The sequence below is a fragment of the Eschrichtius robustus genome, chromosome 9 (assembly GCF_028021215.1).
Source record: "Eschrichtius robustus isolate mEscRob2 chromosome 9, mEscRob2.pri, whole genome shotgun sequence".
Classification (NCBI taxonomy): Eukaryota; Metazoa; Chordata; class Mammalia; order Artiodactyla; family Eschrichtiidae; genus Eschrichtius; species Eschrichtius robustus.
In genome coordinates this window covers 21,091,264-21,116,597 of record NC_090832.1, presented here as the reverse complement: position 1 = coordinate 21,116,597, position 25,334 = coordinate 21,091,264, and the positions used below count along the sequence as shown (strand labels likewise).

Below are 25,334 nucleotides of genomic sequence, written 5' to 3'. Positions count from 1 at the left end.
ATATTTTTTAAACCACCATAGAATGCATAAAGAATATCATGGCTTAAACAAACACACACACACAGTGAAAAATAGTTTAAATAGAGGGAAACATTTCCCCATAAGAAGTACGTCAAATGCAATTTCCCGAACATGAAGCCATTCCAATGTTATAAAATCTATCTTAATATTGTCATTTGCTCTCTAATATCGTCAGTTATAACAAGTGTCATTGCACCGTGCCTTTCACACTTTGTCCTGACATTCAAGTGGATCTTTGTCATGCCTTGCAGTCGCCAGCATCTTTTGAACACTCTTCTGACGTTTGGGGAACTTCCTCCATGTTGAGGCCTGCTTCCTAAGGCACAAGCCAGAACTTAGCCTCCGAGATGGAGATGGTGAGTTAGTGGGTGGTGATCCTGTGTCATCATCACACAAATGTCTCTAGACCCTGGCAAGAGTCCAAGTTCCCCTTCTTCTCTCAGCAGGGCAGGGCCAGGCCGGAGGAAATGCTCTATCCCTGTTCTTGACTGCACGCTCCTGGAGGGCCAGGCCTCACGTTCAGCGGGAGGGATAGTGTTAAGGCCGGAATGTAGACACAGGCCACTGATCCCTCACTATGTTAAGTGGCAAAGCGGGTAGGGGACAATTTCATCCACTACTATCTGGGGGAGCTCCCTCAGGGGCGGTCATGTTCTTGACTGGAACTCAGAGAACCAGGGCAGCAAGCTGGGCGAAGGCCTCCACAGGTCAGGGCAGTGTTCCCAGGGATCACAGGCGTCCAGGAGGTGGCAGGGCAATGGGTTTCTCACAGTGTGACCCAGTGGGTGAGGAGCCAGTTGGTGACGTGAATGCGTACAGTCTCCTGGATGACGTAAGTTCTCGGTCAAAGCTGCCTGCACTGTCTCAACAAGGGCGTGGCTGCCGGATGGTGGCTCAGTCCCCAGGCTCCCTGACGCTCCAGAACACAGAAGCCTTGGCTCTGTGGTGGCTTCCAGGTCCTGTGTGGTGGAGAATGGCGCGAAAGCCCTGGAAAAGGAAGTCAGCTGAGAGGACGAACTGAAATCTCTTGTGCAGAGGCAGGAAGGAGGGCACTGCAGAACAGTTAAGATACGAGAAAATAAACATCTAGGTGCAAGGGAGGGTCTGGGAACAGAGAGGAGGTCCCCGGCACTGCGTCTGAAGCGTGCCCGAAGCCAGTCGGGAGGGCGAATGGTGCCGCGCTCCCTGCACGTGGCGCCGCAGTATAGACACAGGTCGCTACAACACTCCCTGCCCGTGTGACTTGTTGAGAAGAAAAGCGGCCCATAGGGACGGGCGTCCAAGAACTCTGCTGCTGCCCATGCAACTCATTCCTTGAAGTTTATTCTACCTGGAATGAAACAAACCAAAAAACAAACTAAACGCCACTCTCTGGGCTCCGTCCCGGCACCGCCACCGGTCCCGGGCGCCTCCTAAAACGTGCTGCTAGGAATCCAGAGGTTTACGAGCGTGTTTGTTTCCCGCGCCCGCGCACCTCGAAACCGAAAGTAGAGTGGCTGGGCCCGAGTTCCGCCTAAGCGAGCGGAGGGTCGCCGCCGCCGCCGCCGAAAGCGCGCCGAGCTCGGCTGCAGTTGCCCTGGCGGCCGCGGCGGGCCAGGGGCAACAGTGAGCTGCGGCGGCGGAAAAAGGAGGCTCCGGCTGCCAGGCAGCTCCGTCTCGGGCTGGGAAAACTAAGGGAGCGGCGGCGAAGGGCCCTCGGCCTTTTCAAGGGCGGGCGCGAGGAGGACGGTGGAGTACGACTTGTAGGAAGAGCGAAGAGAAGGTTGTGCGCCTGCACCAGGATGGCCGAGTGGTTAAGGCGTTGGACTTAAGATCCAATGGACATATGTCCGCGTGGGTTCGAACCCCACTCCTGGTAGATAGTTTTCCTCTTCTCTCATTAAAAAATTAATTTATTTTTAAAATGTAAATATCACCGAGCACACGATGTCTTGGACTCAGGAATTCTGTCTCCTGGCTGAGAGAGGCGCAAGCCCGACAACACGCGACCCCGCCTCCCACAGGCCAGAGGCGACTCAGCGAGCGGGCTGGGCGTGGGGCGCGGGCGCTGTCCCCCGGGCCGGGAGGAGGTGGGGTGGGGTGGGGTGGGGTGGGGTGGGGTGGGGTCGGCGTCGCTGCCGGTCAACTGCTTCGCGGGGCTCAGGTGGGGTTGGGACTCCGGCGGCAGCCCGCGCCGCGGGGATCAGTTCCCTCGCTTGCAGGGAGGCAGCCAGCTGGGCAGGAAGGGCGCTAGTGATACAGCATCGTAGTTAGAAGAGTGCCTGTGCAGAAAAGTCAAAAGTTCATCTCTACTTTTTCCTAGTTTTTCGCCAAAATTAACTGTATGCACACAATTCTTCCGTTAAATCCATGAAGGCCGAGACAGTATGCATCATAGCTACAAAATGGACTAATTGGTAATCGGCTAAGAATTTTAAAATACGAATGGCGCGGTCTGCTTTTTGTTTTTGTTTTTTAAATACTTTTAAAAAGTGAAAGTAATCTAAAATCTAGGGGGGGGGGGACGTTACAAGTACAGTGGAAAGAATTTTTTTGTTTTTCAAATCATTTGAGGGTAAGGTACCAAATAAGATACTCCAGTACAACCGTTAAAATCAAGGAATTAATGTTGATAATTTACTACCATCTAATCCCCAGGCCCCATTTAATCACCAGTGGTCCTTTAAAGTAAAAGTCTCCTGTTCAGAATAATGCATTGCATTTACTTGTCACATTGCCTTAAGCTTCTGCAATCTAGCATGATTCCTGTCTCTCCTGACTTTCATGATCTTGAAACTTCTGAAGATGACAGGCTTGTCATTTTGTAGAACATCCGTTTGTCAGTTTGGGTTTGTCTAATGTTTCCTCTTGATTAGATTCAGGTTATGCTTATAAATAAAGCAGGGGTATCCTGGAAGTGACACTGTGTTTGCATTGTAGTCTCTCAGGTGGCAGGCATGGTTTTGGTCTGTCCTGTTACTGATCTTAAGTTGGTTCACTTGATAAGGCTTTTCTGCCAGTTTTCTCCACTATAGTTAACCCTTTGTGATTAATGCATATTTTGAGGGGAAGTGCTTTGAAGTTATGTAAATATCCCATTACTCATCAAACTTTCCATTTTATTCAATTATTATGGAATAAGTTCTGTAAGTATGCGCCCATGGTGTCCTATTTTAATTAATGGTTACAATCCATTTTATAATTATTACTTTTCATGCTGAAAGTGTCCCAGATTTGGTCAGTGGGAGTCTATTCAAGGCTGACTTTTGACACGTCTTCATCATTTTTTAGCACTTCCTTACTTCCTAGTCCAAGATATTCCATGCTTACCTTGTACTCCTCCTGATCCGGACAATGTAGAATCAGACATTTTGAAAAGAACCCCAGTTTCCTTTAGTGGAGAATGCTAGTTAGAAAGCAAGATCTCAGTACTAGGTGTGCTCATTGGTTTTGATGTGTGACTGTTCCCAGGCCCTCTCAGTGGACAGAATCAGGGAGTGTATGTGTCTGTGTGTGTGTCCACACCTATATTTATCTATATATATATCTATTTAGATTTGGGAGTTCCTACCAATACTCTAATTCTGATCCAACACTATAAATTTTGTTCTAGTTTTTCTATCCATATCTGTAATTCCCAGAATTGCCCCCCGTCCCCTGCCCCAGTGTAACATCTACCTTGCTTGGGCCCATCTAATGGGTTTAGAATTGAATTGTTCAAGAAGAAGGGAAGAGGAAAAGAGAGAGTGTCTAAACCGTTTAGAAATAAGCATCCTGCCAGCACTGAGAACTGGCTATGAGTCAATCGCTGTTAGACATTTGAGATGTGCAGATAAATAAGCCAGCCTCTCCTTCAAGGAGCTTAGATGGTGAGAGACAGAGATTTTAGTAAACCACATGTATAATGAGAAAATATAAATTATGCCCAAGGTGCTAAAGGAGAAGTTCCAAATGCCCTAACTCTTTCCCAGAAAGTCAGCTTTAGTTGAGAACTGAAGGAAGAGGAGTAAGGTTCAGGGAGAGGCAGGGAAGAGAGGGAGAAGGATACAGGTGGGGGAAAACATCTTGAAACCATGCTAAGTATGGTGCCTGGAGTCCACTGAAGGATCCAAAACAAGAAGCAACGTGATTAGTGTTAAGTATATCTATTGATGTAGAAACTCGGTCGGTCCGTATATGCTCAGGACAGGAGGGCATGTTGAATTGGCAGAAAATATTTTTTAGGGGAAAATTGTTTAATTCAGTCAACAGCCAGTTAGATTGAGCTCAGTCTATGTCTCTCTTCCTCCTTAAAAGCTGAGCAAGGGGAAGAACAATATTGACTTGAAGCTTTCCCAGTCTGAACGCAGGGGCTCTTGCTAATTTATTTGTATTAATATGTTCAAGTGCAAATACGGAACAATACTTCCAAGAATAGGCAGAGTAGTTAGATTTTTACTTTGTTCCTTTAAAACTATATTGTAAATCAAGCTTCTAGTCAGTAATAACCAGCTACTGTGCTATAACAGAGATGGTGAAAGACCAGCTAGTATTCTTCTTGTGCTTGTTAAAATTCTGACACACAGATCACTGAGATGCCACAAAGAGGGGTGAAATGATGTCTGAAAGCTGCTGATCTGGAAACAAGAAAATCTATCAGATGGATCCTAGGGCACCGAATCACAAGTTTTTGATTGATCAATATGTATGGCCTATTTAACTGCAATCCTCACGTGCCAATTTAGATGGAATCTTTTGCTTTACTGTATCTTTCTCTATAAAGTGTTCTATCATTGATTTCCTCTGACTAGCAGGATTCTGTAAGTGAATTTCAATTTAGTGCAGCAAATTTTAAGAATATGATTCAGTTTACGAACTACATATCACAAGGTCACTCAGTAGGAAGAACCCAGGCTTTGGGGTCAGACAGACTTATCAACTTTCCCAGGTTATCAGCCTTCTTTCTTCATTTGCAAATAGGAAAATAAAATTTACCTCCACAAAGTGGTTGTGAGGCTGTAATACTCTTCTCACAAAAGTGGGTGTTTTGTAACTGAGTTCCCTTCCCTTTTCTGGAGCCATCATTTGTGGGAAGTACAGTAGAACAACACTGTGCAAGTAGGAAGAAATCTTACCTTGCATGTATAGACCACTTTGCAGTTTTCCAAAACACTTTTACATTCGTATCCTCCTTTGACAGATAATATCATACACCCAAACCCATTGTACCTAGGTGGTAGGTACAATTAGGCACAATTTTCCTTAATAAATTTAAAGAGTAATGTTTTCTTTCATCCAAAATTACATAGAGCTAGAGGATATCAGTAGTTCTTAAAAATGGAAACCCTGTCCTAAAATGTAGCAGAATTTTTCCTTTTCCTTGAGAAGTAGACCTGTTATATTAGACCCTTTTTTTTTCATTCTTAAAATATTTTGAATTTAAATTTGAATCATTTGTAGGTATACCACCACTAAGCTTAGAATGATTTTCCAATGATTATTTTAAAAATAATAAATTAAGTCCCTAAGTTGATCTATAAATAAGAGTGTGGATTTATAAGCATATTTTAAGTTATTCAAAATGGATTTTTTTCTATTGGACTTCACGCAGAACTCTGTAGGAAAAGTATTGCCAATACATTTAAATAGTGACACCTACTGGTTAAATTGAGGCAAATTTGTTTGTTAAATTCTGTCTGCCTTATTCTGACTGTAAAATCCGGATAGTTATTCCACAGTCACTGTGTTTAGGAGCACATTAAGGCTATGTGTAATCCAGCCAGTAAATTGACCTTTGTTTTCTCTCTTTCAGTCATTAATGATAAATCTGCCATTGAAAAGAATCTCAAATCACTGACAGCATTTGCGTGAGCTGTTATTTTAATTGTATGAATAGGGCTTTTATCTCATCATAGCCATCATCTCTGTTTCTTTCAATATAATATATTTTACTCAAACTCCGAAACTCACTATGAAGTTGAAGAGAAATAGAGATTTGGATTAGTCATCAGCTTTACAGAAGTCATGTCCAATTTTAGAAATCCTGAACAAGAAGCTTTCTTTGTCCTTAGTAGCAAGTTGGAATTTGGAGATCTTAATTATTCCCTTTGTTTCACATTTTGCTTTTAAATACAATTGCAGCTATTTAATGAACAAATTAATTGCATGTCACACATTTGCTAATTGTTCAAATGATATAAATGATAATGCCCCAAGTTTTAATGAGTGTGTTCAGTTACAAAGATGCCATGTAAGAATCAGGAACATAATTCCAGGTCCCTTGCATCCACTCTATTACTGGATGGAGACCATTGTGAACCACCGGGTTCATTTTTGAACCACCTGGTTTCACTTTTATCCACACAGGTTTTGATGTCTCTGAACAACTTGTCAGAGTGCTTGGCAGAGAAGCAATGATTGCACTGGGTCCTTACTGAAGTGAGATGGAAACTGCCTAGCAGAGTGTCTCTGTACATTGTATGCGCTATATAAATACTTGTTGAATAAATGAACAACGTTGAAGTCCACTGAGTATATTTCACAGTTCATTCTATTTATTGTACACACACGTTAATCTTCATTTAGGATATGTGTTTTAAAATGTACTCAGGATTTGTTTTAATCAGGTATGGTAAGACACTCAGATACAGAAATGACTGTCATGAAGGAAGAATTTTTTTATACTCACAGATTCCCTGGAAACAAGAGCCACGGCACACCATGCAGGGCCACATAGGGAAGAATTAGAGTCAGTCAGGAGGCAGAGGGAGCAAGGAGAAAGCATGGGCAAGAACTTTTATTGTGGTTTTCACAGGAAGGAATGGGCAAAGCAGGGTAAACAGTCTTAGGATTGGCTACTTTGAATAATTTCAGCAGGCTCTGGAGTGTAGGGGCTGCCCTGAGTATTCTGGTATTTCTAGGAATTATCTAACCCCGGGAGAAGCAGTCCCTCCCTGGTCAGCAAGGCCCCAGATGCCAGAGCATCAAGAATACAGAAAGTAAGAAAGTATAATTAGTATGGTATGGGTTCAGGCATGCTCACACATTTTTTTTTCCTTCTCTTCCTCCTTCTTCAGCTAAGGTAGACCTTACTCATTAGGAGAATCAAGATTCAGAAGCCCAAAGAGACAAACACTTAAGTAGTTTTTGAATCATTTCTATCTGGATAAACTATACAATATACCTGTGCAATTCAAGTCTCAAATTTATCTTTGGGTTTAGGTTGTATTTTCCGTCATTTTATTCATTACTGTAGTGTAATGAGGCTAGCAGTTACTGAATAAGGTAACTTTTAAAATTGCATTGGAAAGATGGATTACTAAAAAGAGTGTTGCCTATTCATCTCAATTCCACGATCTCCTTTAAATATAAACATAAGAGTATGTGTATTTGTGAAATATGCAGTGTAGGTCCTAAGTGGCAACATAGAACTGTGATTAGCAGTCAGATGGCCCAAGTTTTTTTTTTTTAATATATAAGTTTCAGGTGTACACCATTATAATTATAACATAATTTGACGTATGTATGCACTATGAAGTGATCCCCACCACATGTGTAGTTACCATCCATCACCATACAGTTGACCCCCTTCATCCATTTCGCCCACCGCCCCCCATGCCCCTTCCTCTCCGGTAACCCTAATCTGACCTCTGTATCTATGAGTTTGTCTTTGTTTTATTTTGTTTGTTTGTTTTGTTTTTTGATTCCACATATATGTGAAATCATAGAGTATTTGTCTTTCTTCTGACATTTCATTTAGCATAATGCCTCCAAGGTCCATCCATGTTGTTGCAAAGGGTAGAATTTTGTTCTTTTTTTAATGGCTGAATAATATTCCATTGTATATATTGCATATATAGATAAAGATATAGATATAGATATAGATACCATAGCTTTTTTATTCATGCATCATTGGAAACTTAGGTTGTTTCCATATCTTGGCTATTGTAAAAATTGCTGCAATGAACATACGGTTGCATATATCTTTTTCTTGTTTTCTTTTTTGCATATATCTTTTTGAATTAGTGTTTTTGTGTTCTTTGGATAAATACCCAGATGTGGAATTGCTGGGTCATATGATAGTTCTATTTTTAATTTTTTGAGGAATCTCCATGCTGTTTTCCATAGTGCCTGCAGCAATTTATGGTTCCACCAACAGTGTACAAGGGTTCTCTTTTCTCCACATCCTCTCCAACATTTGCTATTTCTTATCTTTTCTATAATAGCCATTCTAACAGGTGTGAGGTGATTTCTCAATGTGGTTTTGATTTTCATTTCCCTAGCAATTAGTGATGTTGAGCATCTTTTCATGTGCCTGTTGGCCATCTGTATGTCTTCTTCGGGAAAAATGTCTATTCAGATCCTCTGCCCATTTTAAAATCAAGTTTGTTGTTGTTGTTGTTGAGCTATATGAGTTCTTTATATATTTTGGATATTAACCCTTTATTGGATCTATGATTTGCAAATATTTTCTCCCATTCAGTAGGTTGCCTTTTCATTTTGATAATGGTTTCCTTTGCTGTGCAGGAGCATTTTAGTTTGATGTAGTCCCATTTGTTTATTTTTGCTTTTGTTTCCCTTGCCTTTGGAATCAGATCCAGATGTTTTATTACTGTTTCATTCTCCTTACTAGTAATTGGTCAGTTCAGATTTTCTATGTCTTCATAATTCAGTCTTGGAAGATTCTATATTTCTTGGAATTTATCCATGTCTTCTAGGTTGTTCAATTTGCTGCTGTATAGTTGTTCATAGCAGTCTCTTATGATCCTTTGTATTTCTGTTGTATCAATTGTAACCTCTCTTTCATTTCTGATTTTATTTGTCTGAGTCCTCTCTCTCTTTCTTGGTAAGTCTAGCTAAAGGTTTGTCGATTTTGTTTACCTTTTCAAAGAACTACCTCTCAGTTTCATTGATCTTCCCTGTGATTTTCTTAGTCTCTATTTATTTCTGCTCTGATCTTTATTATTTCCTTCCTTCAACTAATTTTGGGCTTTGTTTGTTCTTCTTTTCTAGTTTCTTTAGGTGTAAAGTTAGATTGTTTATTTGGGGTTTTTTTTGTTTCTTGAGGTAAGCCTATATTGCTATGAACTTCTCTTTTAGAATTGCTTTTGCTGCATCCTGTAGATTTTGGTATGTCATTTTTCTGTTTTCATTTGTCTTCAGGTATTTTTTAATTTCTCCTTTGATTTCTTCAATGACCCATTAGATGTTCAGTAGCATGTTGTTTGATATCCATGGTTTCATGGTTTTTCCCATTTTTTTCTTGTGTTTGACTTCTAGTTTTGTACCATAGTAGTTGGAGAAGAAGCTTGATATGATTTCAATCTTCTTGAATGTATTGAGGTTTATTTTTTGGCCTAACATATGATCTATCTTGGAGAATGTTCCATGTGCACTTGAGAAGAATGTATGTCTGCTGCTTTTGGATGGAATGTTCTGTACATATCTATTAAGTTCTTCTGATCTAATGTGTTATTTAAGTCTGAGCTTTCCTTATTGATTTTCTGTCTGGTTGAACTATCCATTGATGTAAGTGGAGTGTTAAAGTTCCATACCTTTGTTGTATTGCTTTCATTTTTTCCCTTTAAGTCCATTAATATTTGCTTTATATATGTTGGGCTCCTCTGTTGGGTGCATGTACATTTATAAATATTATATCTTCTTGCTGGATTGACCCATTTATTATTATGTAATGCCCTTTTTCATCTTTTATTCGTCTTTGTTTTAAAGTTTATTTTGTCTGATATGACTATATCTACTCCAGCTTTCTTTTCATTTTCATACACATGAATGTATTTTTCCATCCCTTCACTTTCAGTCTGTGTGTGTCCTTTCTTCTGACGTGAGTCTCTTGTATGCAGCACATAGATGGGTCTTGTTTTTTTTTAATACATTCAGCCACTATGTCTTTTGATTGTCAAATTTAGTCCATTTTCATAAAGTTCTTCTTGATATGTATGTTAATTTCATTAATAGTTTTCTGATTGTTTTTGTAGTTCCTCTCTGTACCGTTCTTCTCTTTCTCTCTTCCTTTATGTTTTGGTGGTTTTCTTTAGTGTTATGTTTCTATTCCTTTCTCATTTTCTTTTGGTTATTTACTATAGGTTTTTTCCTTGTGGTTACCGTGAGGTTCACATATAACATACTATGCAAATAGTAGCCTGTTTTAAGTTGGTAGCAACTATAATTTGAACACATTCCAAAGCTTTATCTTTTACCCCCTGTAATGTGAATGTTATTCTTCTTCATGTTGTCCCAAAGGTCCCTTAAAGTATTTTTACTTTTCTTAATTCTTTTTAAATTTTGCTGCTCTGTCTGGGTGAGTTCTATTGCTTTGTCTTCCAGCTCATTGATTTGTTCTTCTACCTCATCCATTCTGCTACTGAACCCCTCTAATGTATTTTTCAGCTCAATTATAACTTTTGTTTGGTACTTTCTTATGTTTTTTTATCTCTTTGTTGAAGTTCTCACTGTGTTCATCCATTCTTCTCCTGAGTTCAGTGAGCATTTTTATGACCACTACTTTGAACCCTTTATCATGTAGTTTGCTTATCTCTGTTTCACTTAGTTCTTTTTCTGAGTTTTTTGTCTTGTTATTTTGATTGGAACATATTCTTTTGTGTCCTTATTTTGCCTAATTTTCTGTGTTTATTTCTTTATATTAGGTAAATCAGCTCTCCCAGTCTCAAAGGAGTAGCCTTATTTAGGAGATGTTCTGTGGGTCTCAGAGGCACAATCCCACCTGGCCACAAGAGCCAGGTGCTCAAGGGGTGTCCCCTATATGGGCTGCATACACCCTCCTGTTGTGTTGGGGTGTGGCTACTGCTGTGGCATGCTGATGGGCTGGGCTGGACCCTGGACTGGCTGCAGGGCCTGGCCATGGCCATTCCAAGTATTAATCCCAGCTCCAAATCTTATTAGCTGTGTGACTTTGGACTGGTTATTTAGCATCTCCAAGTCTTTGTTTTCTCACCTGTAAAACGGGGTGATAACAAAAGTACCTATCAAACGATTTGTTGTGAGAATTAAGTGTGATGTTGATAAAGTGCTTAGGAAGTACATGGCATGTAGAATGATCAAGAGATTAATCCATTGTTATACTTTAGTGATTCTTACAAAATGTACTTAGATTGACTATGAGACCAGTTTTGTTAAAAAGGTAAAAGTTGTTTATGGAATTGATTCTGCTGTAGGAAATACATTGTATTTGACATAGAAATTACAGCAAAAGACGCAATTTTTAAAAGACATGAAATATGGGAGAAGAGCTTAGATTGCATTCTTCTGATTTGTTCATTAAACTTCATTTTTCCATTTAAAATCTTCAAATGCCTAATTTTCCGTCATCAGCATCTCTTTGCAAACAAAATTCCCATAATTCCTTTAATAATTTGTATGTTAAAAAATAGCACAGAGTTCTAAACTCTAAGTTTTCAGATTCATGCTAAGTGAATTTGTTGTTTTCCCTTGAGTGTCACGCCCACTGGATTAGTCACAAATAGGTATATTAAGGATGTTGTTCGCATTGTTTAAACACTAGCAATTCTGACCACCCAGTTCAGCTACAATTTTAAGAGCAACCTGACAAAAAAATTTTTTTATTCCACATAAGAAAAATAAGAAGCCCCTGTCACTTGGAACATATGCAAAATAATATATAATGTAATGCTTTTAAGTGTGGAAAAGTGCTTCCTACAGTATAGCCTGGCATTCAAGTCTATTACTATGCAGGAGAACTCTTTTACAGTGATTCAGTGTAATGCCTAATTTTATTGGTGCATTACAAAGAACAATATGTAAAAGCATACATAGAATGAAATTTTAAAGTGGCCTAATGAATTGAAATTACCTCAGTAATGTACTAATTGAATCAATTAGTCAATTTCTTTCACACTGATTTTAGTCTCCTGTGAGTAATTCTCAGACAAAAGTGAGATGGGGATGAACTTGGATAATTCTGGATGGAGAAGCCCTTTAGGTGAATCTGGGGTGAAGAGGATCCCTCCCATTGGATTTCTCTTTTCTGCTTCTGCATCTCAGTACCATAAGCCATCCCAGTGCCTGCTTATAGAATACACAGCTACTGCTGCCTTTTGCCCATGTTTTCAAAATGTCTAGGAAATTCTTGTGGAGAAATATCAGCACTGGAAGCAGGGCAGCCTCTAGTTCCAACAGAACAATTCATTCATTCTATAAGTATTTTTTAAATGACTAGAATGAACAGTGCTATGCTGGCTGCTGGGATACAGCAATGAAAAAGAAAGACAAGGTCCTGTCCTCATAGAGCTTACATGTTATTAGGAAACACAGGCATTAAACAACTAATTACAACATTGATTTTTTTCACAGTCACAGTTGCCTTCTTGAACTGTGGGGCACAGTTCAGAGTAGGAGAGGAGAAGCAGAGACCTTTCAGAGAGCAGATTGAATGTGAATGGAGGATGGCCCATAGCCATCTGCCCATCACCAGGAGAGAGCCTGGATTCAGCCCACAGAAAGAAAGAGAAAAAGAAAGAGAGAGAAAAGAGGGAGAGAGGGAGGGAAAAGAATGGGAGGGGGCAGGGGAGAGAAAGAAAGGAAGGAAGGGAAAAGGGGAAAGGAAGAAAGGAGGAAGGATAAAGGTACCCAAGACCTCACTTGAATTCTTGCATCCAGTTGTTTCGGAATCAGCTCCACACTCGTGTTTCCAAGTTAAGACAGTAAATTCCTCTTTTGCGTGTGGATGTACACAAGTTTTTGTTGGTTTCTTGTTATTTGAAGCTAAAAGAGTTCTGACTAACATAACTTTTAAGTATTGGTATAAATTGAGTATCTTTTTGAATATCAAAGAAGGAAAAAATTATAATATTTCAGAAGGTGAACAAGTAATGGCTTCATGAGATTTAATCGTGGACTTGTTGAATATTAGAGTTCGAAGGGATTTACTTAGACAAAGCTTTCAATGAGGCAGAAATAACCCACTGACCACTCCTGGCAGATGTAAACTTGTCTCTAAACCAGTGGTCCTTAACACTGATAACAGTGGTCCAGGGGGACATTCTGGAAGAAAGTAGGGCACTTGTGGGTTGTCATAATAATTTTGTGGGTTCTACTGCCATTAGGGAGGGACCGGGGGGTTGGGCATGCTGCAATGTATGGGTGTTCCACACAATAAAGAATTATCCTTCATCCTGCAAGATTTTGGAATGTCCAGCAGGCTATCCCTGTAGGTTAAAAGCCTGTTTACCTGAACCCACAACCTAAATCCATTTTTCATATTAAACATAAAATGTTTTTGCAAGCTTTCAATATACAGTGCATTTTCCAAGTACACAATTACATGTAAATCAAGGGAACATTGTATTTTGTTTTATTCAGAATTTCTTCAAGAGTTAGTTTCCCTTTTGGAAAACTCACATCACTCACAGCAAAAGCATTGGTGGTATTTGAGTCACTGATTCAACACAGATGCATCAGCATGCGTTTGTAGCTGTTGTACTCCTCATGATTCAATGGGCTCTGTCTTCTATAGTCACGCTCTAGCCCTTACATATTGAGGTATAATTTAGAACCAGAAGTCTTCAACCTTCTCACTCATCAAGATAGGCCTTTCTGGTGATGTTCACTTTTACAACTTGGATAAGATGGTTTTGGACAGGTTCTTCACTGTAAAATTAATTACTAAGTATTGTATACTTTCGTCCACTAGTATTAGCCTCCATTGATGATTTTGTTTGAAAAAACTATTGCTATGATCTTTTCCTATGTCCATCAGTCCTTCTATATTTCTTAGTTGGCATTCTACTCTAAGATAGACTTTTCTCTTCTCCCTCACATATTAATTCATTTATTTATTTATTATCAGTATGGGCTCATGGATTCCTATTTTATTCAATTAGTTATAATCCATACAATCAATACTAAAATTTCACTGTTCAAATTTTTTAAGATTTGGCCAGTGGGAGCCCCATCCTGTTGGTCTCTTCTCCCTGACTCTCTCCATACCTGCCAGCCAAGCGGACCCAGTCTGCTTGCTCTGGTCATGTTGACCTGACACCCTTGCCAACCCTGGCCCATACCCATATCCCAAGCAGCTATGAATCTAAATGATGAACTTGACACAGCTCTTTTAATAACCTTTATTTCAGCTATTTTTTTTAGGTTATTGAGATCATATTGAATTTTTTTTTAAAGTGGGATGAATATCAGGAGTCCCACTTTTTTTCTTTTTTAATTAATTTATTTATGGCTGTGTTGGGTCTTCGTTTCTGTGCGAGGGCTTTCTCTAGTTGTGGCAAGCGGGGGCCACTCTTCATCGCGGTGCGCGGGCCTCTCACTATCGCGGCCTCTCTTGTTGCGGAGCACAGGCTCCAGACGCGCAGGCTCAGTAGTTGTGGCTCACGGGCCTAGTTGCTCTGCGGCATGTGGGATCTTCCCAGACCAGGGCTTGAACCCGTGTCCCCTGCATTAGCAGGCAGATTCTCAACCACTGTGCCACCAGGGAAGCCCCATATTGAATTTTGATTCTGTTATCCAGTGCATTCACTGTCCCTCCTACTTTTGAGCCACCCAAGTATTTAATACATTTTATATTCAATTTGTTGATAAAATCTTGAACATAACAGAGCGAGACTTTCCTGCTATTAGAGATATCCTTTCCAGGGGGAATTGATACATTAATACACATCTGTGTGTGTCATTGTTCAACTAGCTCCAAACTTACTTTTAATGATTATCCAGTTTACATTTATTCATTGTGACCACAAGAATATCTCGAGATATTTTTTTCTAATGGTGTGCCAAAATTAAAATGCACTCTGTCTATGCATAGTAGTGACCTCATAAAAGATAAAAATTATGTTAGTTTGACGTAAGATGTTATTAATGAACCCATGCTGGCTTCTACTGCTCATTGCTTTCTTATCAGAGGGGTTAAGTAACTTGCTCAAAGTATTGCTACTAAATGAAGTCCTGGAATTTGAATCCAGGCTGGTGTATCTCTAAAGCCTTGCTCTTTTCACAACATCTCCATCAGTTTACATGGAGATAGGGAAAGGACTTCCTCTTTCTGCTTTTACATTATGCTACTTTAATGAGATTGCCAGGGTACAAGTCTTGCCCCATAGGCATGCCCAGTGGCAAGACAAGGGTTAATGTAGGACCCAGGAGTCACCACTGTCTCAGGTCCCTGGTGAGTATACAGGCAGCTATTATTTACAGTTTTTTGAATCCCTTCCCAAGATGTCCTACTGAACTTCGCATTTGATGTATAGATTGAAACCTAACTTAGAAAAGCAGGTGTGTGTCTCTTTGATTAAAAGCCAAGCATTTCTAAAACACAATTGTGAAATTGAATTATTTGTACATGTGAAATATTTACTCGACATTATTTTATCTCTCAGAATATCAGTATTTCAAATATAGGTCTCTATGTAGCTTTTTAGTAAGAAAGTTAAGAATTTTTTGGTTGTTGTTTACTTCCTTTATAACACCTTTAATCTAAGGCTCACAGCTTAGAAAGGCTCACTACAGCTTAGAAATGCCACAAAAGCCACAGACATACCCATACCCATGTACTTGAAGAAGGTGGATTTGCCTGACAAAATAAAAAAAGAGTAACAAACAAAAATCTCCTTAAGTACTAGGAGTGGTCTATTGAGGCTTTTTGCTGGATATGGTAGAATGTTGTGTGCAAAGATCACATTCTTGAGGTTGTGGTCATGTTGAAGGGGTAAGAACAGAGGAAGAGGAAAGATTCTGAACAAAGGAAGATTTAAGTTGACTAGCGGGGAGAAAAACCCCCACGGTGGAGTCTGTAAATTCAAGAGAAATGGTGGGAGTCCTCACTGGAATACTCAGAGATGAACTGCACAAAATAACAGAGACCCTTCTGTGGGGAGCCATCCCAAGCTGGCAGCTTCTCAGACAAGTCTACCCACCAGGACCAGAGGCACTTATGGCTCTATGGCTCTCTCAGCTTCTGTGTAATGGGTCCCTGCCTACCGCCTCTCGGGAAAATGGCCTGTGGGCCCCTAAGTCCTTCTAGTGCAAGGGATTCTCCCCATGCTGTGTTGCACCTGAAACTGAGCAAGCATGAGGACCCTTGAAAAGAATCCTATGAGCTCATTGATTTTATCCATACAAATATCTTTTTTCTACACAAAATCTTTATACAAAGGAACATTTCCATTCCCTGTCATGATCAAATAAATCTAGGTATTTTCTCAAGGTTTTATTCATTGTTCAGAAAACAGTATTGCTGACACTGCTTGTTGTACTCCTCCCCACACATATTCTTCACATCATCCACAGTAATTGAAGCGCAATGTTTGATGGACACAGAACTGCCTGGAATAAAGACCACATTGTCTAGCTTCTCTCTTAACTGCAAGCAGCAATGTGAATAATTGGCCAGTGACTTATAATTAGAAGTGTTACTGGAAAGCTTCCAGGAAAACATACTTAAAAGATTGTGTAAGCATGCCCTTTGCCTGCTCCTGGGAACATTAATTTGATGCTTCAACCATCATATTGGACCATGAAGATGGAGGTCACAGCCCAGGATTGGAAGAGAAGTCAGCTAGAGCTTTTTTCCTGAAGCTTTTTTCCTTAGTAGAGTCTCCATCCCAACTCTGGACTACGAACCTTCAGACATCCATGAAGACTGAAATAAGCTGTTATTTGGAGAAAGTTTCTTTCATCTGTAGCCAATGCTAGTCCTACCTTGTATTAGTACAAATTAGTATAAATATTAATATTAGTATAAGAAATATAAGAAAGACGTCACTGACCATCTCCCCATAATAACACTATAGCTTTTTCTTTTTATCACCTCTCCTCTTAATCCTGTTCTGAAATAATGACATACAGTCTAAAGGAACTGTTAAATTTTCAACTTGTCTACCTGAGTATTGACTTAGAAGAGAAATACATGCTTAATTTTTTTTTTACTTCTAAGTAAAATTACGATATACTAATATTAAGGTGCCAGGCAAAGCAGACAGCATCCTTTGCATATTTTAAGTTTCTTTAGGACACTAAAGGAGTAAAAGAGTCTCTGAAAGTGAAAGCTCTGGTCCCATTAATGTGTCCCTCCTCTCTGGATCCTCCCATTCTCTGCTTCCCCAAGGACTCTCAGATATATGAGATCAAAACTCAGGAGAGAGGCAGGCTAGAGATATTAGATGAGAGTCATCAACATGTAGGTGACAATGAAAGCAAAGGGCTGAATCCAATTATTCAAGAATAAAGAGATAAGTGAAAAGAGGGTCTCTGATGAAGTTCTGCAGAAAGTTCACATTTAAGTAATGTGTAGAGAAAGGGAACGCTACAATGAAGACCGTGAAGAAGTGGTCAGAGATTCTGAAGGAAAAACAAGCAAAACAGAAAGGACATTATCCATGTCTTTTGTTGATTAACCGGTGAACAGTGTCAGCTTCTTGTGATCTGGGAAATAAGATAAGAATGGATAGATGGTTACTTGGATGTAGCAACTAGGAGGTCATCAGTGAGGACTGATGGAAAGAGCAGTTTCAGGTGGCAGGAATGGGGGTGGAGAGAGGTTCAGGCAGGAGGGGGATAAGATTCTGTGCATAGACATATCCAAGGCTACATCCAACACACAAACTATTGTGCTCAATGGCAAAGTCAGTTGAAAAGTCAGTTGTTTGATTTTTTTTTTTTTTTAATATTTATTTATTTGGCTGCGCCAGGTCTTAGTTGCGGCACGTGGGATCTTCAGTTGCAGCATGCGGGTTCTAGTTCCCTGACCAGGGATGGAACCTGGGTCCCCTGCATTGGGAGCGTGGAGTCTTAACCGCTGGACCACCAGGGAAGTCCCAGTCAGTTGCTTGATTGATTGGACTTTTCAAGTACTTGGAAGCAAATTAAAATTTGTGTGCAGACTCAACCTTTGTTGGAGGAAAAAGAGAACTGGAAAGCAGCTTTTCTGGAGGGCAGATCTTTTTTATGGCAGGCACCATAGTGCTGCCAAAGTGCCTGGCTGGGGCTTCTGGAAAAGGCAGGGAAGCACTAATGGCCACCACTAGGTTGAATCTTCACATCAGCCTTGAAAGGCATTAGAGATCAGAGCAACTGCTCCGCTGTATCCAAAATCGGGCACTTACCACAGGGAGGGAGGCTGAAACCTGGAAGAGAAGAAGCCAGGCCAAGAGCCTGAGAAACTGACTGGCTTTTTGGGAGCTAGAATTAGGATGGAAATTTGGAACTTGGAAGAATTTCTGGGTTTTTTCCCACTGTTTGTATTTTTTATAATTATTTTCTTTTTGCAAAACCTTGGTTTTTTGTAAAGTTCTCTAATCATGTAGAGACAGTTTCTTCTTTTTATCTCTCTTTCTCAGTGCCTTGCCTTATCGTGTGCTAAATATATTTCACCATTTTATTTACTTCGGGCTGAAGTGCTGACACCATCATGTGACTTCTCCACATGCAACTCCAAGCTGCACATTTCAAAGATAAATCACTGTAATTATTTATTCTCTTGAGAAGGAGCAGGAGGTGGAAAAGCCAAACTAATATGCACCTTTAGCCCACCCAAATGAAACTTTGGAACCCAATTGCTCTGAACCCTTAACTTTTGGCTCCCTAGTTCCAGATGCTCTAATAGTCTGAGATAATTGAGGTTTGTAGAACAAGTTGGGAAATTTTACTTATTTTTCAAAGACTACCAACCACAGCTACATATTTATTAGGATTTTTATTGAGTCCTACAGTGTCAGCTCTTAGGGCTGGTAAATTCATCAAAAACTCAAATAAACTGAAAACTAGAGGTCTGGAATTCAGGATGAGCTTTCAAAGCTAGGGCTAGGGAAGTTTTTATTTGGTTGCTTTGGTTTATTTTTTAGAAGGCAATTTTTTTCTCACTAGCAATTTTCTTAGGTAACTTAAAATGCAATCATAATCACAAACTCGAATCCCCTTCTCTTCCTGGTGGCAGAAAAAGAAGTTTATTAAAAATTATTTCCTATTCCAGTCTGAAGCAGAAAGAGAAGTTTTCTGGACAGTTTTTTCTTTAGATGGATGGTCAGAAAAATGGCTCACGTAAGTACCTTGAACTGGTTTTGTAAGGATAACATGCATAAAGGTGATCACTGTTTTCTTCAGGAAATGTACCAGTGTCAGGGCCTTAATGTCAAATACAACCTCTTATCCCAACACAGTTGCCAAGTGCTGCTTAAAAAAATATTATTTTCTGCTGCAAAAGTTTCTTGGTTCATTGCTGAAGAGTACTTCCCAGGCCTTTGGGAAAAACCGTGGTGGGTCAGAAGTGGTTCATGTTTTCCTTTTCCCTACTCTTGCCTTTTTATTTTAAACACTTTAAAAATGTAATCTCTTAATCACATGCTGCCCAAAGAAATCTTGGTGGAAAATGGGTTTAACCCATTTTCATGTAAGCAAATTTTTTAGATGATGAAAGCTAATCATAGCAGAAGCCAAGAAAATAATATGCAGATTCCAATTCATTGAAGGTCAGTTTTTTAAAAGCTAATTTGTAGACTAACATGTCAAATTTATATGAATTTACAAAATTCACTATTTTCTTTTACAGAATGTTCAATTTAGCAAAATGTCAGCATTTCATATGGGAATCTTTCAGCTCTTACTTTTTTCTTAATATACAAGTTTGTTTTAGATAAATTCTGATTTATTTTAGACAGTTTTACATTTGAAATTAGAAGTGAAAGCTGTTAGAAATGTGAACATATTCCTATTCAAGCTGATAAATATGTAAAATCAATAAACCTGCTAAGTTGGTCATTTGGCAAATTTTGATGAAAACTTGATGTGTGGTGACTAGATCAAGACACGGCCACCCTGTGTAGTGTGTACACTGCATAAATCCAGGGCACAATTCACATAGGCTATGAAATGAATGGGGCCACTTAGAGTTGTGTAACACAGAGACTCCAGACCTGAGCTAGATCCTAAGTGGTCTGGTCCCAGCCAAGTGGCATGTTGGGAGCTCCATTAAACAAACCAGCAATTCCAGTCTAATTTGGGGGAGCATACATGTCCTAGAAGTTCAAACTAAGGGGATAAAGCAGGGCCATTAGCACAACTTGTAGGATATGATAGAATTGTCTGGCAGAGATTTTTTAAATGCTTATATCCAGGTTGTACCTCAGACCAATTAAATGAGAATCTCTTGGTGGGATCCAGGAATGGACAATTTTTAAAAAGGTTATTAGGCAATTGCAATATGCAACTGTGTATAGTAAAGAATTTGACTGGCATCTGTCCCTAGTTCCTGGAGGGGACACTCTAAATTCTTGGAATTCCCCCAGTGACAGGAGTGTCTTTGTTATTCATGGTGGGCCTTTGGATCACACCTGTGGTTTTTTTTTGTTGTTTGTTTTTTAAGAATCGGTTGGTTATTTTTTATTTTGTTTATTTATTTATTTTTTGGCTGCACCGAGTGGCATGCGGAATCTTAGTTCCCCAACCAGGGATCGAACCCATGCCCCCTGCAGTGGAAGTGGGGAGTCTTAACCACTGGACTGCCAGAGAAGACCCCACACCTCTGTTCATACTCAGGAGATGACTCAGAATGGGGGCTGCTCAGGCCCAAAAGACCAACCATGGGGTCAGAGAGTTGAGTCTTTGAGGCACAATGATATTAGTACACCCTTTCAACCTCCAGGAAAGGAGGAGGGCTGGAGATTGAGTTCAGTCATGTGGCCAGTGATTCAATCAATCATGCCTATATAATGAAACCTCAATTAAACTCTGGACACTGAGGCTTGGGGGAGCTTCCTGGTTGGTGAACACATTGATGTGCTGGGAGGGGGACGTGTCCTGATTCCATGGCAAGAGGGCATGTAGACCCTCCCAGATCTCCCCCTATGTATTCTTCATTTGGCTGGTCCTTGGATACAAAGGATTTGTATCCTTTACAATAAAACTGTAATCATAAGTATAGCACTTTCCTGACTTCTGTAAGTCATTCTAGCAAATTATCAAACCTGAAGGGGTAGTAGAAACTCCCGAAATTTGCAACCAGTTGATCAGAAGGGCAGGTAGCCCGGAGACCCCCAAACTTGCAGCTGGTGCCTGAAGTAAAGGCAGTCTTGTTGGGGACTTCCCTTAAACCTACAGAGTCTCACGCTAACTGTAGGTGCTTAACATTCAGAATTGAATTGTAGTATGGCAGCAACCACACTGAGAACCACTATTCCAGGAAATGGTGGTTCAGAGCACTGAGTGCCAGAATCAAATCATCCATCCAGGTCAAGGCAGGGGCACTATCAGGGTCCAGCTAGGATGAGAGTGTGAGTATGGAAGGAGGTAGAGGGCAGGCAGGAATGAGATACAAGGGCTTGGCCTTAAAGTCCCTTATGGGGATGAGAGTAGATATTATGAACCAGGACAAAAAGTCAGTGTTGCAAAGTGCCCATATGTTGTAGCTTAGTGCTCAAATAAATGAGCTCCATCGTCCCCAGAGGCAGAGGGTACAAAGCCACAGGCTCTTTCCAACATCACCACCACCAGAAGTTATTGGAAGGAAGCTCTCCATTTAAACAGGACTCATTTTATGACTAGGGTGGAATTGAACTAGCACGTGCTGGAGTTATCATTGCTATGGCTGGATGGATCGAGAGTCAGTAAGTACACGATTTAAATAATTAAAATCCTTCCCATAAGTGGCTTCTTAAAAAAAGTATGCTGGGACTTCCCTGGTGGTCCAGTGGTTGAGACTCCGTGCTTCCACTGCAGGGGCCATGGGTTCAATCCCTGGTCGGGGATCAAAGATCCTGCATGTCGCGCCACGTGGCCAGAAAAAAAAAAGTATGCTGAGCATACAGTAATTTCAGTATGTCTTGGTGTCTTGGATTTCTTGATATTTGAAGTCTGAGTGAGAAGCTCTTGTCAAGGTTGGGTTGTCACTGAGAAAGGTGAACTGACTGGCTGGCTTCCAAGTGGTCTCACAGGGAGACATTTATCTTAATGTATTTATCACACTCCACAGTCTCTCTTAGCTGTCCAGATGCATAATTTCCATCTTGCCACCACCGTAGAGTTGATTCAACTTGGACAAGCCAACTCACACTGTGTAAACATCAGGAGTCTGAAGTATATAAACCAGAATATGTGTTAATTCCTAATACAACAATATAACTAGGATTTCTCTGTACATAAAGCTGCTTGGGAAAAAAAGGTTAGAAAAATGTTTTATGGTGAGCATGCAGTGTATTTAGAGTGCCTAATGGCCCAAAGCTCTATGAGATGTATGGCATCCATCTCTACCATGGGGCTGTGCACACGGGCTCTGTGACCAGCCTTCAGGCTCTCTGCGTGGCACAGGTAAGGCCCTGCAGTACTTGCCTCTACGACTGTCCCTTTTCTTTGCTTTCTTTATTGATCAGTGTTCTCTGCTGATTGATTCTTCTTTCTTTAAATGTGTTGTTAACTTTAGTCAGGTTACTGTCAAATCTTGCGGGCCTGAGAGCCATTCTGTCTCTTTATCAAGGTGACTTTACCTAACTCTCCTCTGGTCCATCACGTAGTGATTTTATTTTGACTCTCAGAGGATAATTTTTAAAAATTATCTTTATTGTTTTCTTCTGATTTAAAAATGCACTTTTCATTGGAAAATTCAGAAATATATAAAAATAACTCATAATTCCACCATCTGGTTGAAACATAATTTTTTTTTACTTACAAAGTTTGTTTCTGCAGCTCTATTGATATAAAATTTACATATAAAATTCACTCATTTTAAGTGTACAGTTCAATGATTGTTAGTAAATATATGGAGCTGTGCAACCACCATCACGATCCAATTTTAGAACATTTCCATCTGCTCGAATTGATCCCATGCCCATTTGCTGGAGCCCCATTTATACCTCCACCTCCAGCAACCACTAATCCACTTCCGGCTATAGATTTGCCTATCTGGACATTTCATAGAAATGGGTCATATAATATTTGATCTTTTGTTACGGGCCTCTTCCACTTAGCATAATATTTTTGAGGTTCATCCATGTTGTAGCATGTACTGTTCCTTTTTTTATTGCAGAATAGTCTTCCATTATGTTTATAGCACATCTTATTTAACCATTCACTACTTGATAGAAGTTTGGATGGTTTCCACTTTTTGGCTATTATGAATAATGATGCTGTGAACAATTTATATGCGAGTCTTGGTGTGGACTTAATGTTTTCCTTCCTCTTGGGTAGATACCTAGAAGTGAAATTGTTGCACTATACGGTAAATTTATGTTTAACATTTTAAGAAACTGTCAAACTCTTTTCTAAAGTGGTTGCACCGTTTTAAATTCTGGCCAGCCATGTATGAAGTTTCCAGTTTTTTCATATCATTGCCAACACTTGGTACTGCCTGATTTTTTGGTTGTAGTTATTCTAGTGGGTGTGAAGCAGTATCTCATTACGGTTTTAACTTGCATTTTCCTAATAACTAGTGATGTTGGACATGATTTCATGTGCTTATTAGCCACTTGTATATAGTCTTTGGTGAAATGTGCATCAAGCCTTTTGTCTATTTCTAAAATCCAGTTGTTCGTCTTCTTATTATTGATTTGAAAGAATTCTTTATATATTCTAGATACTAGTAATTAATCAGACATATAATTTGTAAATTTTTTTCTTTTTCTACAACTTATCTTTTCATTTTCCTTTTTTTTTTAATTTTATTTTTTTATTTATTATTATTATTTTTATTTTTGGCTGTGTTTGGTCTTCGTTTCTGTGCGAGGGCTTTCTCCAGTTGCGGCAAGTGGGGGCCACTCTTCATCGCGGTGCGGGGGCCTCTCACTGTCGCGGCCTCTCTTGTTGCGGAGCACAGGCTCCAGATGCGCAGGCTCAGTAGTTGTGGCTCATGGGCCCAGTTGCTCCGCGGCATGTGGGATCTCCCCAGACCAGGGCTTGAACCCGTGTCCTCTGCATTGGCAGGCAGATTCTCAACCACTGCACCACCAGGGAAGCCCTCATTTTCTTGATGGTGTCCTTTGAAGCACAAAATGTTTTAATTTTGATGAAGTCTAATTTAACATGATTTATACCTTGCTCTACGATCTATTTTGAATTTTTCTGGAGTATAATATGAGGTAAGGATCTAAATTCATCTTTGTGCATGTGGGTATTTAATTATTCTAATACCACTTGTTGAAAAGACAAGTCACATTGAATTGTCTTGGCCCTCTTTTCAAAAATCTAATGACCATAAATGCTTCTGAGCTCCAAATTCTGTTCTATTGATTTATATGGTTTTTTTTTTTTAAACATCTTTATTGAAGTATAATTGCCTTACAATGGTGTGCTAGCTTCTGCCCCACAACAAAGTGAATCAGTTATACATATACAATATGTTCCCATTTCTCTTCCCTCTTGCATCTCCCTCCCTCCCACCCTCCCCCTCCAACCCCTCTAGGTGGTCACAAAGCACCGAGCTGATCTCCCTGTGCTATGCGGCTGCTTCCCACTAGTTATCTATTTTACATTTGGTAGTGTATATATGTCCATGACACTCTCTTACCCTGTCACATCTCACCCCACCCCCTCCCCATATCCTCAAGTCCATTCTCTAGTAGGTCTGTATCTTTATTGCCGTCTTGCCACTAGGTTCTTCATGACCTTTTTTTTTTTTTCCTTAGATTCCGTATATATGTGTTAGCATACTGTATTTGTTTTTCTCTTTCTGACTTACTTCACTCTGTATGACAGACTCTAACTCCATCCACCTCATTACAAATACCTCCATTTCATTTCTTTTTATGGCTGAGTAATATTCCATTGTATATATGTGCCACATCTTCTTTATCCATTCATCTGTCGATGGACATTTAGGTTGCTTCCATGTCCTGGCTATTGTAAATAGAGCTGCAATGAACATTGTGGTACATGACTCTTTTTGACCTATGGTTTTCTCAGGGTATATGCCCAGTAGTGGGATTGCTGGGTCGTATGGTAGTTCTATTTGTAGTTTTTTCAGGAACCTCCATACTGTTCTCCATAGTGGCTGTATCAAATTACATTCCCACCAACAGTGCAAGAGTGTTCCCTTTCCTCCACACCCTCTCCAGCATTTATTGTTTGTAGATTTTTTGATGATGGCCATTCTGACCGGTGTGAGATGATATCTCATTGTAGTTTTGATTTGCATTTCTCTAATGATTAATGATGTTGAGCATTCTTTCATGTGTCTGTAGGCCATCTGTATATCTTCTTTGGAGAAATGTCTATTTAGGTCTTCTGCCCATTTTTGGATTGGGTTGTTGGTTTTTTTGTTATTGAGCTGCATGAGCTGCTTGTAAATCTTGGAGATTAATCCTTTGTCAGTTGCTTCATTTGCAAATATTTTCTCCCATTCTGAGGGTTGTCTTTTGGTCTTGTTTATGGTT

General features: G+C 39.9%; 1 non-coding gene and 1 pseudogene across 1 annotated transcript; one reads left to right on the top strand and one right to left on the bottom strand.

The window, feature by feature from the left end:
• Positions 1-1,446: 1,446 nt before the first annotated feature.
• The window catches only part of LOC137769098 (single-stranded DNA-binding protein, mitochondrial pseudogene), a 40,725-nt pseudogene continuing 16,837 nt past the window's right edge, over positions 1,447-25,334 (bottom strand).
• On the top strand, positions 1,797-1,879 carry TRNAL-UAA (transfer RNA leucine (anticodon UAA)). Its single transcript has one exon. It is a non-coding gene; the product is annotated as a tRNA-Leu (tRNA).